The following is a 14,971-nucleotide window of genomic DNA, read 5'->3' as shown; positions in this document are numbered from 1 at the left end:
CTGTGAGGTGGTATCAACTTTCAGGACCAGCATTTCTCCTCTGGAAGGAAGTGGAGAGACCCCCCCAGGAAGAAGTGTGTGTGTGTGTGTGTGTGTGACGAACCAAATGGAAGTTAAAGAGATGGAAATGACAAGGAAGTGGAGCTGACTTCAACCTGCGAAAGTCATATACTTCCTTCCCAGCCTTTCTTTCCTCTTTTTGAAATACCCTGCCAGCTCTCTCACAGGGTTCCTGGAACTGGCTACAATTCCTCGGATATGAATGATTGCCTTGAGGAGAGCATTTTAAAGATGGGATTAGGTTGGAAAGAACAACTTCATCTGTCTCCCCTTTGCCTGTTGTCTGTTGCTCGTTTCTTGGGACATTAGACTCATTGTGTGTCTGATCTCATATATGTATGTGTTGCTGTATGTGTCTCCTCAGGCAGCTCCCCTCCTAGCAGGAAGAGAGCGGCTATATCTACCTATGGCTTTGCTTGTGGGACGACAGAGTCTTTATTTTTTCTACACAAGCAAACTTGTACCTGGTGCCAATATATTTTATACAACAAGTACCAATAACTTAATGCTACCTATTAGTACTCAATATGTAACTTTATCCCTATGACAAACCCACGAGGCCAGAATAATCACTACATCCTTTGTTAAAGAAGAAAACTTACAGACATCATATGGCTCTTTCAGAGTTACATGGTGATAGGAGGCAGAGTCTAAAGTCCGTTCTCTTTTAATGACTCCACTATAAATCTAGTATAAAGGGGAGGGGGAGAAACAGCCTAATACATTCTTCAAAAGCAACAGCCGCACATGCAAGAGAACCAAAGCTTGTAACCCAAACCCGTAGTTACTGGCCATTCTCAACGCCTTCCTTGGCTGACTCGTAGCTGGTAGTCATTATCTATCCAGTGTGCCAGGGCCTCCTTGGAGAAGGAGGATCATGGCTATTGCTTCTTTCTGTTGTCAGTGTGGGAATCTCACAGAAACCTCATGCTCTGCCACATCTTAAAGTCCGAAGGAAACCAAATGTAGTTCCCCCTGCCCCCATCAGCAGGACAAACCTACATTTGTTAAGCGCGAGAACGAGGCAAGTCGTTGGTGCCCAGCTCTGCAGGCAGTAGGATCGTGCCTCTGGCTCTGTTGCAAGGATAGAGGTTTGCAAGGAACAAGAGGCCCAGCTGTCTTTTCTATCTGCTTTTCTCCCTCCTGGCTAAGATACAGCTGAGATTTAGCATCCGATGTCCATCTCCTCTCATGTTTTCCAACAGAACATGTCTTTCCCTCACTTACTCAGCCAGGACAATCTGACCTGCCAGAATCTAGAGGTGGCATCACTCCCTGCTGTAAAAGTCCATGCACTGATGGGAGAGATGAGACCTGGGCATCCTTGTTACCTGGTTGCTGCAGAAGAAGGTAGGAAGGCGACTAGGCTCAGTTAGTGGGTTTTCCTGGGGGCCATGCCTCGGCTTCCCCCGCTTTTAGCTGCTGTGTCTGTCCTGCATACAAACACCAAGAAATAGCGGCACGTTCTGATGCCTGGCAGGGCTGTGTGTAGGGGACTGGTTGGATGAGCTGCCCCTTCTTCCCCGTACCAGGCTGACACACAGAAAAGTTCACTTCTGTCCTCAGGATATTGAGCAAGAAGGGGAAAAGACGGGAACTGAAAAGTGTCTATTCAGCCCATCTACTTCTGCTGACCTTCCCACCAAGCATGTGATATTCAAAAGAGGGAAACCAAAGCTCCGGTGGCCACCATTGTACAAAAGGGCGAAGTCTTAGGGAGGATTTTGTTCCCAAGATCTGTCTGTGCTCCTGGACCTGTCACTTTGTGGTGGAGACCAAATTGTACTCTTGATTGGGAAAGTCCCGCCAACCAATGTGTGCAATAATTGGAGCCCAACTCTAGCTGTGGTCTAGAGATGAAATGGGGTGCGTGTAGGCAGCACGTGCGCTGGAGAGCCCCATGGACTCACTTCTAATGTTCTCGTCATATTTCAAACTCAGAGGCAAACAAGGTCCTAGATGATAATCTTTGGTAAGAAACTATCCTCAGGATTTTACAAATTTCACCTAATTTCTTTCTTCTTTCGTGATCTTAAGGACAAACATGAAAATCAAATACTATTCCGAGCCCAGTGAACAGGACAAGCTGCTTCTCTTCATGGCTATGACCTTGTAGCGGTCCTTTCAGGAAGGTCTGTCCTTTATAGGTTAGTGAACCACACAGCCCACTTGCCCTCTCTGGTCAGTGATCTGTTTCAGACAGCTCTCCTTTATTAACTTGTTTGTTGATTTATTTATTTATTTATTTATTTATTTATTTATTTATTTATGAGACAGGGTTGCTCTGTAGCTTTGGAGCCTGTCCTGGAACTAGCTCTCGTAGACCAGGCTGACCTCAAACTCACAAAGATCTGCTCTTCTCTGCCTCCCAGGTGCTGGGATTAGAGGCACCTGCCACCACAGACAACTCTCAAAACAAGGAGAATTTCTTACATTTTAAAAGGGACTGTAAAATGAACAAATGAACAAATTAGAGTGGAAGTTAATCCTTCCTTCCGTGTTCCCCGTCAGTTGTCAGACAGTATCCTCTTCTTGTTCTTTCTAAGGAAACTGAGAGCTACACTCATGGGGCTGTTGTCCCTCCACAGGGTGCATTTGGGGTTCTTTATCCTCACAAAACATCCCTTTAGTGTGGCGTTTTGACATCTCCTGGGCTGTAACAGTCTGAAAATGAATTTTGTTTGCACACTCGATGTGGAAAAGGGAGAGTGTCTCCACTGTGAGTCTTTCAGGATAACATGTAGCCCTAGCACTTCCTCCTCCATCAAGAAAGACAATGCATCATGAAGAACATGTTTTCTGTTAACCGTAATTGCATTATGTCTTAAAAAGAAACCGATGGGCTGGGGGAAAACCCTCAGTGGGTAAAGCAGTTGTCATACAATTATGAGAAGTTGAGTTGAAGTCCACAGAACTCAGATAGAGTCAGGTGTGACAGCATGTACCTGCACTCCTAGAGTTCCTATGGCAACATGGGAAGCTCACAGTTCTGCAAGGCTAGTAATACAATGGTGAAGAGAAAAGAGACCATGTCCCAAACAAGATGAAAGGTGACAAACCACAACCCCAGAGAAGCTAGGTAAAAAAAGAGGACCCTAGGAGAGACACAAATGTAAGGCTCCAGGAAAGGAAAATAGTCAAGATCTCCTGGGTAAATTGGGAGGAAGTGGAAGAGAGGGGATGGGGGATGGGAACATGAGAGTTCTACATGGTTGAGTTGGGGGAGGGATGGAGAGGGAGAGCAATGAAAGAGATATCTTGATAGAAGGAACCATTATGGGGTTAGGGAGAAGCATGATGGTAGGGAAATTCCCTGGAATCCACAAGGATGACCCCAACTAAGACTCCTAGCAATAGTGGAGAGGGTGCCTGAACTGGCCTTCGACTGTAATCAGATTAATGACTACCCTAATTGTCATCATAGAACCATCATTCAGTAACTGATGGAAATAGATGCAGAGATCTACAGTAAAGCACTGGGCTGAACTCCTAGAGTTCAATCAAAGAGAGGGAGAAGGGATCATATGAGCAAAGGGGTCAATATCATGATTGGGAAAACCACGGAGTCAGTTGACCTGAGCTAATGGGAGCCCATGGACTCTGAACTGACAGCTGAAGAACCTTCATGGGACCAAGCTAGGCCCTCTGAATATGGGTGACAGTTATATGGCTTGATCTGTTGGGGATGGGGCTGACAGTGGGACCAGGACTTATCCAGGGTATATGAGCTGGCTTTTTGGAGCCCATTCCCTATGGCTGGATACCTTGCTCAGCCTTGATACAGGGAGGCAGGCCTTGGCCTTTCCTCACATGATGTGACAGGAGGCCTTACCCCCTTTGAGGAGTGATGGGGAGGATGGGGAGAAGGTGGGGGAGTGGAGGTAGGGGAGGGGGGAACTAGGTTGGTATGTAAAATGAAAAAAAAATCTTAAATTAAAATAAAGAAACTGATATACTATATAAGGTTTTCATTGTTTTTGTGGTTACTTCTCAGTGAAAGCTTTGATAAATCACTGGGAAATCTGAGCAATTAAATACAAAACAAAACCATTCCAAGTTTTCTCAAATCCAGCATTAGACCTTCTAGCTGCCACGCAATCTGAGGTAACGCCTCAATACTTCTCGACATTTTATTAAATGCTCAGGGCTTCCACTCCCACAGGAGTGATTTCAAACAAACGATGATTGGCTTGATGCTCGGATCGGAAACCTGAGCTGGTACTCCCCCCCCCCCCCATCCCATGCTGCAGTATCGCACAGTGCCAGCCAGTGAAGCGCTGTGAGCTGGGAAGGTGTGCAGCGGGAGTGGCAACCACCCTTCTCCTCCCAACATTATCGCTCCCAGGATCAAATGCCTGCTCAGGATTTTAGCATCCCTTTTCTTATCACCCAGCTCAATTCTTCTACCTCTCCCTCAGACCCATTCCATCTGCCCGGGAAAATGATTAGTGTGCACACACCCTCTGCCTGTCAATATGCTTGCTGCTCTGTCTCCACGTTAGAAGTAGAGCTTCTCACTGCTGTTTCATTTTAGCAGTGATCACACTTCCACTCCACTGGAAAAAATACTAGTTAGTATCCTGGGTCTTAAAATAGGTAACCAACCTGGAAACCAAGAGCCCAGGCAGTCCTGTTTCAAGTGTGGTCATCTGGTGCTGGTGACCACATTAGCTCGACTGTGCCGGCAAAGCCTCCGCGGCTGTGTCTGAGCATGGAAAGTCATCTGGTCCAGAGGCAATGGTTTCCTTTGTGCCAGGGATCTGGGTTTGGATCGATAGCCCTGGTCTCCCCTCTAGCTGCTCAGAAAAGAAGGGGATCTGGCAGCAGAGCCACACCCTTCCCCCACCAAGATTAGCATTAGCAGCTGATGATGGTCAAATGAATCCATGCCTCAGTGAAAGCTCACAACATTTGCAGGCTGCTCGCCAGCTGTGTGAGCCAAGTGTGCTCAGATCACAGCTCATCAGAGAGACACATCCCTCCACTGGGCTTCCTCCCTGCCATGTTAGGCTGCGAGATGCCCAGACCCCCTGGCAATGAAGAAGAGAGTGGGTTATATGGAAGTGGAGAGCAGACATGGGCTCTGCTGATTTTCTTCTGACTTTTTTTTTATTAAATGTTTTTATTCAGTTTTAAGATCACAGTTAAAGTACTTTAGCATGTTATACACATGACTTACATGTGCAATTTTTAGAAATATCAAATTAGGTATAAGATTTTGAAGAAATTATATAAATGTATATATTGACTTGACCCCAGGTCTTAAGTCTGTTGACAGTTTTAGCATGACTGATTTGTTCATTTTATTTCAGTTTTTGTTTTATTTTAATTTGCTTTGGAAATTGGCTTTGTTCTTCTGACTTTTGTGGCCACTTCCTCTTCCTTTCCTCAAAACTTCTGCATAAAGAGAAACATCACAACTCACACCATGCAGGACTGGCTCAGATGTAATGTGCGAAAAAAAAAAAAAACAAAAAAAGCCCAGTGGCTCCTCTCTTCTGTCTTTGTCTTTTCTTCTGACCTCAAAGTTATCCTTCTAATCTGTTCTTTCTTTTGCTTCTCCAGAAAGTTGGGAAACTTTTTGGACAACTTTGGAGTTTAAAGATCCTAGACATACATTTGCCCTGGAGAACAAGATTCAGAACTTAAAGGTCTGGGCTGGAGAGATGGCTCAGTGGTTAAGAGCACTGGTTGTTCTTCCAGAGGTCCTGGGTTCAGTTTTCAACACCCACATCTTGGCTCACAATCTGCCAATTCTAGAGGATCTTGGTGCCCTCTTCTGGCGTCTGTGGGTAATGCACACAGTGTCCCAACATGCAGGTGAAATATATAAATATCATGGTCAGAAGAAAGCTCGTGAGACCTCACTCTACACAAATAATGACAGGCCCTATGGAACGCTGAGAATAGGAAAAAAATAGTCTTTACCAAGGAAAGCACAAGTTGATTATCCAGTACCAAATGGACAACCCTGAAATGTATAGATATAAGTAGCATTATGCAGGCTGAGAAGGTTGTATTTATGTATTTAGAAATATATGCAAGTAGCAATGATGAAAAACAAGAGGCTATAGATTTGAAAGAGAATGGGGGGAATATACAAGAGGATTAATAACTGATTTATGATCCCCCATGGACTGTTTAATGTGTTTTATCTAGAGTGTATCTTTTTACAACAAAACATGTACTCTTATGACTACAACATTTGATTGGAAGCATAAGAAATAAAAAGACAAAGTGTTTAAGATAGAAGGTTCAAGAATTGTAACAATTTTTCTGCCTTCTTAATGAATTGTCTTGACCAGAATTTGTTTTTTTTAAAGTGGGGAGAGGGGATCCTGAAGGTCAGCAGAGGTCACAGAGGTGGCAAGAAAACCACAACCTTCTCTTCCCTTCCTGCTGGCTCCACCCTTTTGATTTGGTTAGCAAGTTTTCTTACCAACCAGTGTGCACCAAGAGGCCCTGTCTGGTTTGCCCCTCTCCCCACCCCCACAGCTCACGGTGTTCCTTGTTAGCCTTTTGTCCTCTATGGGTCCTCACGTCTCCTTTGCCTGCTGAGATTCTTATTCCTGCTTTTCTAACCAGGCAAACAGTAGAGGTCAGTTTTCGTCAGTGTCCCGACAGTCACCATTCACATGAGACACGTGAGGTAGGCTTGAGCCGGGCATCTGCTGTAGACTCCTTTCCCGACTCACATTCTCACCTCCTGTCAGCTTGTCCCAGCCCCTCAGCCTCCCAGGGATCTTTGGAATTTAGCCCTCCCCTCCCCCACTGAGTCCTGCCTCTCGCACTTCCTGGGTGACAAAGCCATAACTTCTTACCGAACTGCTCTTCTTCAAATGGACCCTTTCCCCATAGGACTGTCATCAAGATCGTCCTCTGATAAATGAACCATATCTGCTTAACGCATCTCAGTGACTTTCCAACCCTCAGGATAAAAGTAATCCAACTCTTTCTTTTTTCTTCCTTTTTTCAGTGTTTTGCAGTTCTGGGTATTAATCCTCTGGTTTTACTCACGCTAGGCAAGCACTTCGCCATTGGACTATATTTGGAGTCCTTAAAGACAAGGGGGGGGGTCTCCTTTCACCTGTTTGGAACACATCTGTAGTCACACATGACATCCCTCCTCCATTACATCCCTGCTTGCCTCCCCCTTGTCCTCATGTGGGGCGCCTGACATCTGCTTTTTTAAGCTCATTTCACCCTCAAACTCCTGCCTCCTTTTCCCCAACAGAGTACTTGCTATGTCACATGGTCACATCTTTAGGTGTTGGTTTCCTTAGACATTGTCAGAAATGCACCATGGTTTTTAAATTGTCTGTGCTTTTAGAAGAGCAGTCTTTGGACTTCATGAGTTACTGCTCTATGAGATTTTGGTCAGAGAGACCCCAGAACAAGCAGGTTGTCACCATTGCTCTTGGTTGCCCACCTCAACTGGATGGTAAGATCCTATTGCTGAAGAAGCCACTTGCTTTGATTGCGGGACCCAGAGAGCTAAGAATTGTAGGGACCAGGAAACTCTCCCTTTTGGTTAGCTTTCACAGCTCTGAAAGGTGCTTGCTAGGCAGGCTGCTGAGAGAGAAAAGATATCAGTGATCCCCTCTAGTGCTGGCCCCGGCGCGTGATAATACCAATGCTCCAGGTGAGGCATGCTCACCGGTGTAATAGTAGTAAGACTGTCTACGGGGATAACTAACCACTCCCTTGACAGGATTTGAGGCCTACTCCTCTGAAGGGAATTCAGAACTGGTACAATAAACATGGTCAAAAACCATGAATGAAGAAGTAATACACCCTAGAAGAGAAACAGGTGAAGTGTTTTTTTTTTTCTAAACAGTCATGTTTTCTTAACTGCCATCTAAATATTTATGTTATAGTCATAGATATGTGTCGCTTCCAATCTTGGCCAGGGGATACTGCAGGTGGGTAGTAATTAATGCAGAGACGCATTGATATTCAAAGCGGCGAGAATAAGCTATTGTGTGTGCTCAACCACAGACGTAGCATCTCTACAAACTGTCCTCCAAGGCTCAGGGACCACCGTGGGAGAGGGGACAGAAAGAACATATGATCCAGAGAACGAGAGGGGTGCTGTGAAATGCTGCCCTCTGGGTGTAAAATGGCCCTTGCATCCATGAGCTTGCAGCATCTGTGATTACCTACCTAGGACCTGCAGGGTATCAAGCTGGTTAAAATATCGGCAGGTAGAAGGAAGAGCTCATGAAGCCCCATGTCCCATTTGAGAAGCTATGGGCAGTTGCTGGCTGCTTCAAGAGGAAGAATCCCTTTCTTCAGAGTATGGCTGCTGGTAGGTTCCCCATGCTCCAGTGAATGCCACAACACCCGTGTGCGTTTGGGTGGCACTCATTGGATTCTCGGGGTTAAATTAATAAATTTATTAATTATAAAATGAGCATGTAAATTTGAGAAGGAGATGTGCTACAGGGTCCTGGGGGAAACTGAAGGTGGAATGAAGGGGGGATATGATCAAGATACTTTGTATATACATATAAAATTTTCAAGTAATAACAAATGTGTATTTAAAGCATTAGGGAGATTTTATGCTAATGCCACACAATGAAAGCAAGGTTTTACTCTTCATTAGATTTTGATTTGAAAAAAAAAAACAAGGATTAAACAAGGATTATAAAATAATTTGGGCTCAGATGAGAAAATTTCAAGATAAGCAATCAAATATGAAATTATTACGTTTTAAAGGTTGATAGTCGTTTGTAAGAGGTACATACTGAAACAGCTAAGAAACTAATTATCCTGTATCACATAATTTATACACTCCAGTGGCTCAGGAAAGAATTTACATAAGCACAGAAGATATTGTCAAATGTTAAAATTTTGAATACATTTAAGTGATGAGGATGAGGGGTTTTGTAGATTATTAAAACTTTTCTGTAGAACTGAGCTTAAAAACAGACCAACAATGACAGGGAAAAAGGAAATGCAGACTGGAGTGTCTTCACATCCAGAGGGATCTCTGTCTTCTGTGAAGAGTCTGATCCCATGGTGGTCTGAAGAGCTGCCATGCTCCTCTCTAACTGCTGCTGTAGTTAAAGTCACCTGCCTGACCTCAGCTGGCAATGGCTCTGCAATCAATGTTGTAATCTGATGCTATCCAATTCACCAGAACCTTTGGAATTCTCCTTCTGGCTCATTCTTCCTTCATGGAATTGTTTCTCTTGAAGTCTACAGACTGACCTGAATCTTGATCTTGAGAAGCCCCCACGTGGGAACCAGAAAACAAAACTTGCATAAGCTGTAAGATCATCGCCTGCATTAAGGCTGAGCATGGCATTCCACCATAGTGAATGGGCTCCAACAAGGGCTTGGTCCCACCCCAACTTCATGTGCCAGATTTTGTGGACTTCCCATAGAAGCCCTTACCCATTGGGGGGAGTGTAGGGGGGATGGGCTGAAGGAGGGGGGGATAAGGCGAGTGGGAGGGAGAACTGTGGTTGGAATGTAAGATGAAATTTAAAAAATAAATTCATTAAAAATTTAATAAGAAAAAGATCCTGTCCTTGATGTACATGCAAATGGCCTCCAGGTCAGTGGCCAGATAAAAAGGAGAACCAGGGATGAATTTTTACCTGCAGATTTAGCTTTTCTCTCTTTCAGGATTTGATGCCTGGGCACACCATCACAATGAGTAAGATTGATTTTGATAGGTAAAGTAGCAACCTCAGAGAAACCCCAGGAAAGTTATGATAGTCTTTGGCAGGTAATGGTGGCAAATGGGCCACAGGAAGAATGATGACTGAGTTCTGACTTTAAGTGCATATTCTTTTATATTAGAAAGACTAAAGGGCTGCTGAGACGGCCCAGGAGTTAAGAGTACTTCCTGCTCTTCTAGAACCTAGGTTCGATGCCCAGCACCCACAGGGTGGCTCGCAACTGTCTGGGAATCTAACACTATCTTCTGGCCTCCACAGACACTGCATGCATGTTGGGCACGGAATACCTGCAGACAAAACACCCACATATTGAATCAATCAATAAATAAACAGCCAAGGAGATGTGATACATCTTTGCCAACTCTTGGTGATGGACATGTTTGTTGTCTTTTGTTATATATAATGGTTTAGCTATTTTCAAAAGCAGATCAAGGAACCAGGTGTTCTTTCAACCTCTCATGGAACAAAGATTTCCACTTAGACTTGTACAATGGCTGTGCCAACATGGCTGTGCCAACATGGCTGTGCCAACATGGCTATGCCAACCTGCTGTCTGTAGCAATGACTGTTAGTCTTTTCTTCAGTACTGATGGGAGAGGAAGCAGAGCTCCAAAGCTGAGGTCCTCTTGGTGACAAAGAACCACTCATTGTAATTTTAAATTGCCAAACTCGGGTGTTTTGGATACAGTATTTCCCCTAAGTTCCCAGCAGCAGCAGAAAGAGGTGAACAAATTATATACAAGACAACGAAAACATATGCAGTCTTTCCTCTATAAGAAGCGATTTCTCTTCCCCCTCTTCTCACTCTAGAAGCTAAGAAAACAAAATTGCCCCCACTTAGAGTCTTCCTGCTTTGTGGCTTCTGGGAGCTAAAAACATCTCAAAACCACAATTTTAGCACCACAATTGATAGTTCTCTTATACCTTTAGCTAAATGCAGTTTCCTCTATAAAATGTATGAGAGTAAAATATCTATTTAGCTTTCTGTAACCGTGGAAAGTCTTATCTTTGTGTGAGGGTGGTCACAAGGCCTGGGGTTCCTTGAAAAATCTAGGGACTCAATATTCTAGAATGATAGGCTGAGTTTTTTAGTATTGTTAAAGACAGATTGAAGAGGCAGAAAGTCTGTGAGCCTGGCCTAGACAGGGCTGAGGACACACCATTCCTTGGGGGGAGAAGAAAGGCAGCCACACGGCTACCTGCTGTAACATTCAGCTCCATCTGTTCTAAAAGCATGCTCTGGGCAGAGGTGGCAAATGCATACAGAGTAAAGAAATCAGAGGAGGAATTAGCCATTGCCCATACCCAAAGGCAAGGACAACCGAACGAATGATTCTCCTAGGTGGTTTGCAGAGAATCCATGCAGAATTCGTTAGGAATTAATTATCTCTCAAACAGTTTTAACAAAACCTTTATTTTTGTGAATGGGAGAGTGCATGTCCACCTGTTAGGTCGCACGCATGCCATAACGTAAGTGTGGAGGTCAGAGGTCAAAATTAGCTGTTGGGTCATGAGCTTCTGAGGGGTCTCTTGTCCTTGCCTGCGATCTTGCTGGAGCAGCACTGGGAAGACAGAGCCACAGCACCAGATCTGGCTTTTATATGGTGTCACAGGAGCCAAACTCAGGCAGTCTGGCTCGTGGGGCGACTGCTTCCGTGTGCTGCCCATCTCTCGTACTATCTATCAATTCCGCCTCCCAGCTTCTGACACAACCAGTTTTAGCCGTTGTACAGTGAAACATGCAAAATACTACCCACAAGAATGTCCACCTTTGGACCCCAGGAAGTGCAAGTATATTGTTTTATATGACATAGGGGGACTGTAGAAAAATGATTGAAGTTTAAAGTAATTTACAGTGCAACGTCTATATTATTAGAGCACAATATATTGTAAGCCTCAAGGGAGGAGAGTGGTCATGAGACGTCATTCCAAGCTGATGGAGCCTGAAATGCCACTTGAACGATGAGTAGGGTTGGGTGGCTGGGGGAAAGTGTTAATAAGGAAGTGTCCCGGGACCTAATAGTTTCAAAATTCTTCCAACGCCAGATCTGCGGGAACTGAAACAGAGAAGTCTACGTTCTCATGGAGTCAGCACATTGCAGCTGCTCTGTCTTTGGTCTGAGCCTCAGCCATGTGGACCGCTGTGACATTAGCCTGTGTGTGAAGCTTTGGAGGGATGTCTGGGCAAGGCTGGGTGACTGAAGTCGCAGCAGAGTTTGCCAGTGGTGACGAGACTTGAACAGCGATGGCAAACCTGCCTCAGACAGAAGGGAAACTGTAATGGCGCAGAAGAAGGAGATGCCATTCAAGGGAGTGGCTCTGGGCTGCTGGGAAGAGGATTGATAGAGAATACTGATCAATGGTGAACTCTCTCTGAGTAGATAGGGTTACTGAGAGGAGGAGGCGGAATGATATCTTTCTAAAAGAATGCATGTTTGCATGCACGCCCCTTCCATTCTCTTCCGTAGTACTCTTTAATCCAAACCAACACTGCAGTGGCTAATGTTCTAGTTCAATGGGCAGATTGCTTGCTACATGTCCCACCCCTAGGTCTCAGAAATAAACAAGAAATCAAAATCACTTGTATCGTTATATTTAAAACATTGATTTGATGTAAACTTTATTGGCATCATTAAGCCCAGAAGGTAAGTCATGTGAATGCAAATAAACCAATAAGCTTCCAGAAGGATGAGACAGAGCTGACTTAAGCAGGTTACTCATGCTCCTTGCATGATCCTCCCTCATCTTCAACACGCGCGCTCGCAGACACACACACACGCACACGCACACGCACACGCACACACAGACACACACACGATATTCATGTGCCTTTACCACACAGCCAGCCTCAGCGCAGGCTGCCAGCAGCTTCAGCCGTCTCCTCAAATTAAAGTTAATTCCTCATTTAAAACTATTGTAAACACAAGATCTTAAAGTAACTGGTTTGCGGAACAAGACAGTTTGTATGCAACTGGAAAGAGCTAGCGAATATTTGGCTGAGCAAAGGAATGGTTTGGTGTATGAAGGGGAAAATGTAAGTCTTAGATGTGGCCATCAGTAAAGCTGCGAGTGATTAGTTGATTGGATGAAGAGGCACAGTTGCTGGCCACCCGAGAAACAGGTATCTCCGCTTTCCACCTTCTTCAGTAAACTATTGTTTGGGAGGCTATTTATCTTGTCTGAACATCCAGCATTGCAGAGCCTTGATCTTAAACTGCCTGGTCTCACGTTGGCATCAAATACTTAAAACTTACTGGGAGCCCCCAAAGAATTTTTAATGACATGGCTAATCGCTGAGAACATTTCTGTTTGTTATCAATCCATTTAAAACAGCAAATCATTAAGTAGTAATAAGATTATCACTTTTATGAAAACTGAATTTCCCCATACATACATTTTATTAGGAGGCGTGGCTTTGCTTTACATGTTTGCCAATGTCTTCACTGTCCAGTAAAACAGAAAACAGCTGGGTCCTCATGTTTGCTCAGCATTTAATTTGTCCTGACATAGTTTTGCATGATGTATTTGAAGATATGACCTCACACAGATACATTGTTGGAAAGCAGAAGGATGCCTTACTTGCTTTTTCAGATGGTTGTAGAGCCTCTGGAAAATCCCACTGAGCAGTCACGGGATTGAGAATCGAGAAGGCAAGTGTGTCCCAGAATACATCAACATTCTGGATCTCATAGAGAGGAAGTAGGTAATTCCCAATAATCTTGGAACGTAACTTGGAACAGGGCTTCTCTGGCCCTGCTTTAGTTGGTGTGAGTCCCTGGCTTTCCAGGATGCATGAGGTTTCCTGCTGCCTGTGGTATCTTCATGTGAACCATCTACAGACTGCAGAGGCTTTCTTCCAGCTCTGTGACCAGCATCTTAGTCCCACTGCCCATCAGACCAGTGTCAGGCTAGCTACTGCGATTTCATGTGGAACTATAAGGAATCTGAGCAAAAGTCCTTCCTCATGGTCATTTTGTTTATATATATTTAAAATATTATCAACAAGCTGGTAAGATGACTCAGAGTATAAGGGCACTGGCTGCTGCTGATGCCCTGAGTTTCATCCCAGGACCCACAAGGTGGAAGGAGAAAGCCAACTCCTACAGGCTCTCTGACCTCACACATGAGTCATGGCACATACACGCACATGCACAAGACACACAACAGTAATTTTGAAATTTTAAAAGTTTCAAATAAAGTTAGAATATTATTGATACTTAAAAGATCTAATTCCAGCCAGGGAGACTGATTTGTGAATTTTAGTTGATTTATATGTATAAACATGTTATTTATTATTCGTTTCCATGTGAGTTATGACCTCCTGGGTCATGGGGCTTAAAGCCTGACTCTAACAGTTCTGTTGTGAGGAGGGGTTTACAGGTATTTTTTTTAATTATTTGTTTTCATTGTGTGTGTGTGTGTGTGTGTGTTGTGCACACACGCGCACATGCATGCAGATGTCCACGGAGGCTAACGGCCTTGGAGCTCCCGGAGCTGGAATTACAGGCAGTTGTGAGTTGCACAGTGTGGACCCCGGGTCTGAACCCAGGACCTCTGCAAGAGCAGCATGTGCTCTTAACATACATGACATCGTACTGAACCATCTCTCTAGCCCTCACGGTCTTTGATATCCAAAGAAGCCAGTATAAGAATCACACGGTTCATCAATACAAACTCAGTGTTCAGCTTAAACTCCCTGTAAGAGGCTAATATGACTGAGAGGGTTGTAGATTTCTTATTCATCTTATAACTGGGACTAGAGACGATGAGGTGGCACCTTTAAAGAGGGGATTACAGCCAACACCCCAAGGAACAGCTTTTGCCTCTGTAGCCGGTTTAGAACTCTGAGAGTTTTCTTGAGAAATGAACAAAGATGACATTTTCCTCCCGTGGGTCTAGAAAGGGGTCAGCACACATTTTAAAAATAAATATCTCTTGGGCTGATTCGGTGCAGGGGCAGAGCCACGGGTGGCGATCATTTGCCACGCTTGGCCTTTGGCAGAACCCATGCAGTGTAGACTACCTGCTTCAGCATTGTTTGCTTTTCTTTCTGCTTCTTCAACGACGACTTTTTAAATTCACGTCACGGCACCACAAAACTGGGCAGCTAGATAGGAGTGCCAGTTTTATGCGATGAAAACTCGTTAACCAGCTCTTGAGCACATATGAGGCAGTAAGTATGTTGTGGCTGGTTAATAAATGTTAAATAAAGTCCTCCTAAA

At 44.4% G+C, this 14,971-nt stretch overlaps 1 protein-coding gene across 4 annotated transcripts in view; it reads right to left on the bottom strand.

The window, feature by feature from the left end:
• Window positions 1-14,971, bottom strand: part of Fyb1 (FYN binding protein 1) — a 126,860-nt gene that overhangs the window by 85,717 nt on the left and 26,172 nt on the right. The window contains exon 1 of one of the 4 annotated variants that reach the window (XM_050138944.1): window positions 1,392-1,575. The exons of the other annotated variants lie outside the window; for them this stretch is intronic. The gene's annotated coding sequence lies outside the window, so the exon portion shown is untranslated. Of the gene's footprint in view, window positions 1-1,391; window positions 1,576-14,971 lie in introns of those variants that run through there. 4 annotated transcript variants of the gene reach the window in all.

The sequence above is a fragment of the Alexandromys fortis genome, unplaced genomic scaffold (genome assembly GCF_014885135.2).
Source record: "Alexandromys fortis isolate MF-2015 unplaced genomic scaffold, M_Fortis_MF-2015_v1.1 scaffold_37, whole genome shotgun sequence".
NCBI lineage: Eukaryota > Metazoa > Chordata > Mammalia > Rodentia > Cricetidae > Alexandromys > Alexandromys fortis.
The sequence above is the reverse complement of the archived record's forward strand: the minus strand, read 5'-3'. Positions and strand labels throughout refer to the sequence as shown.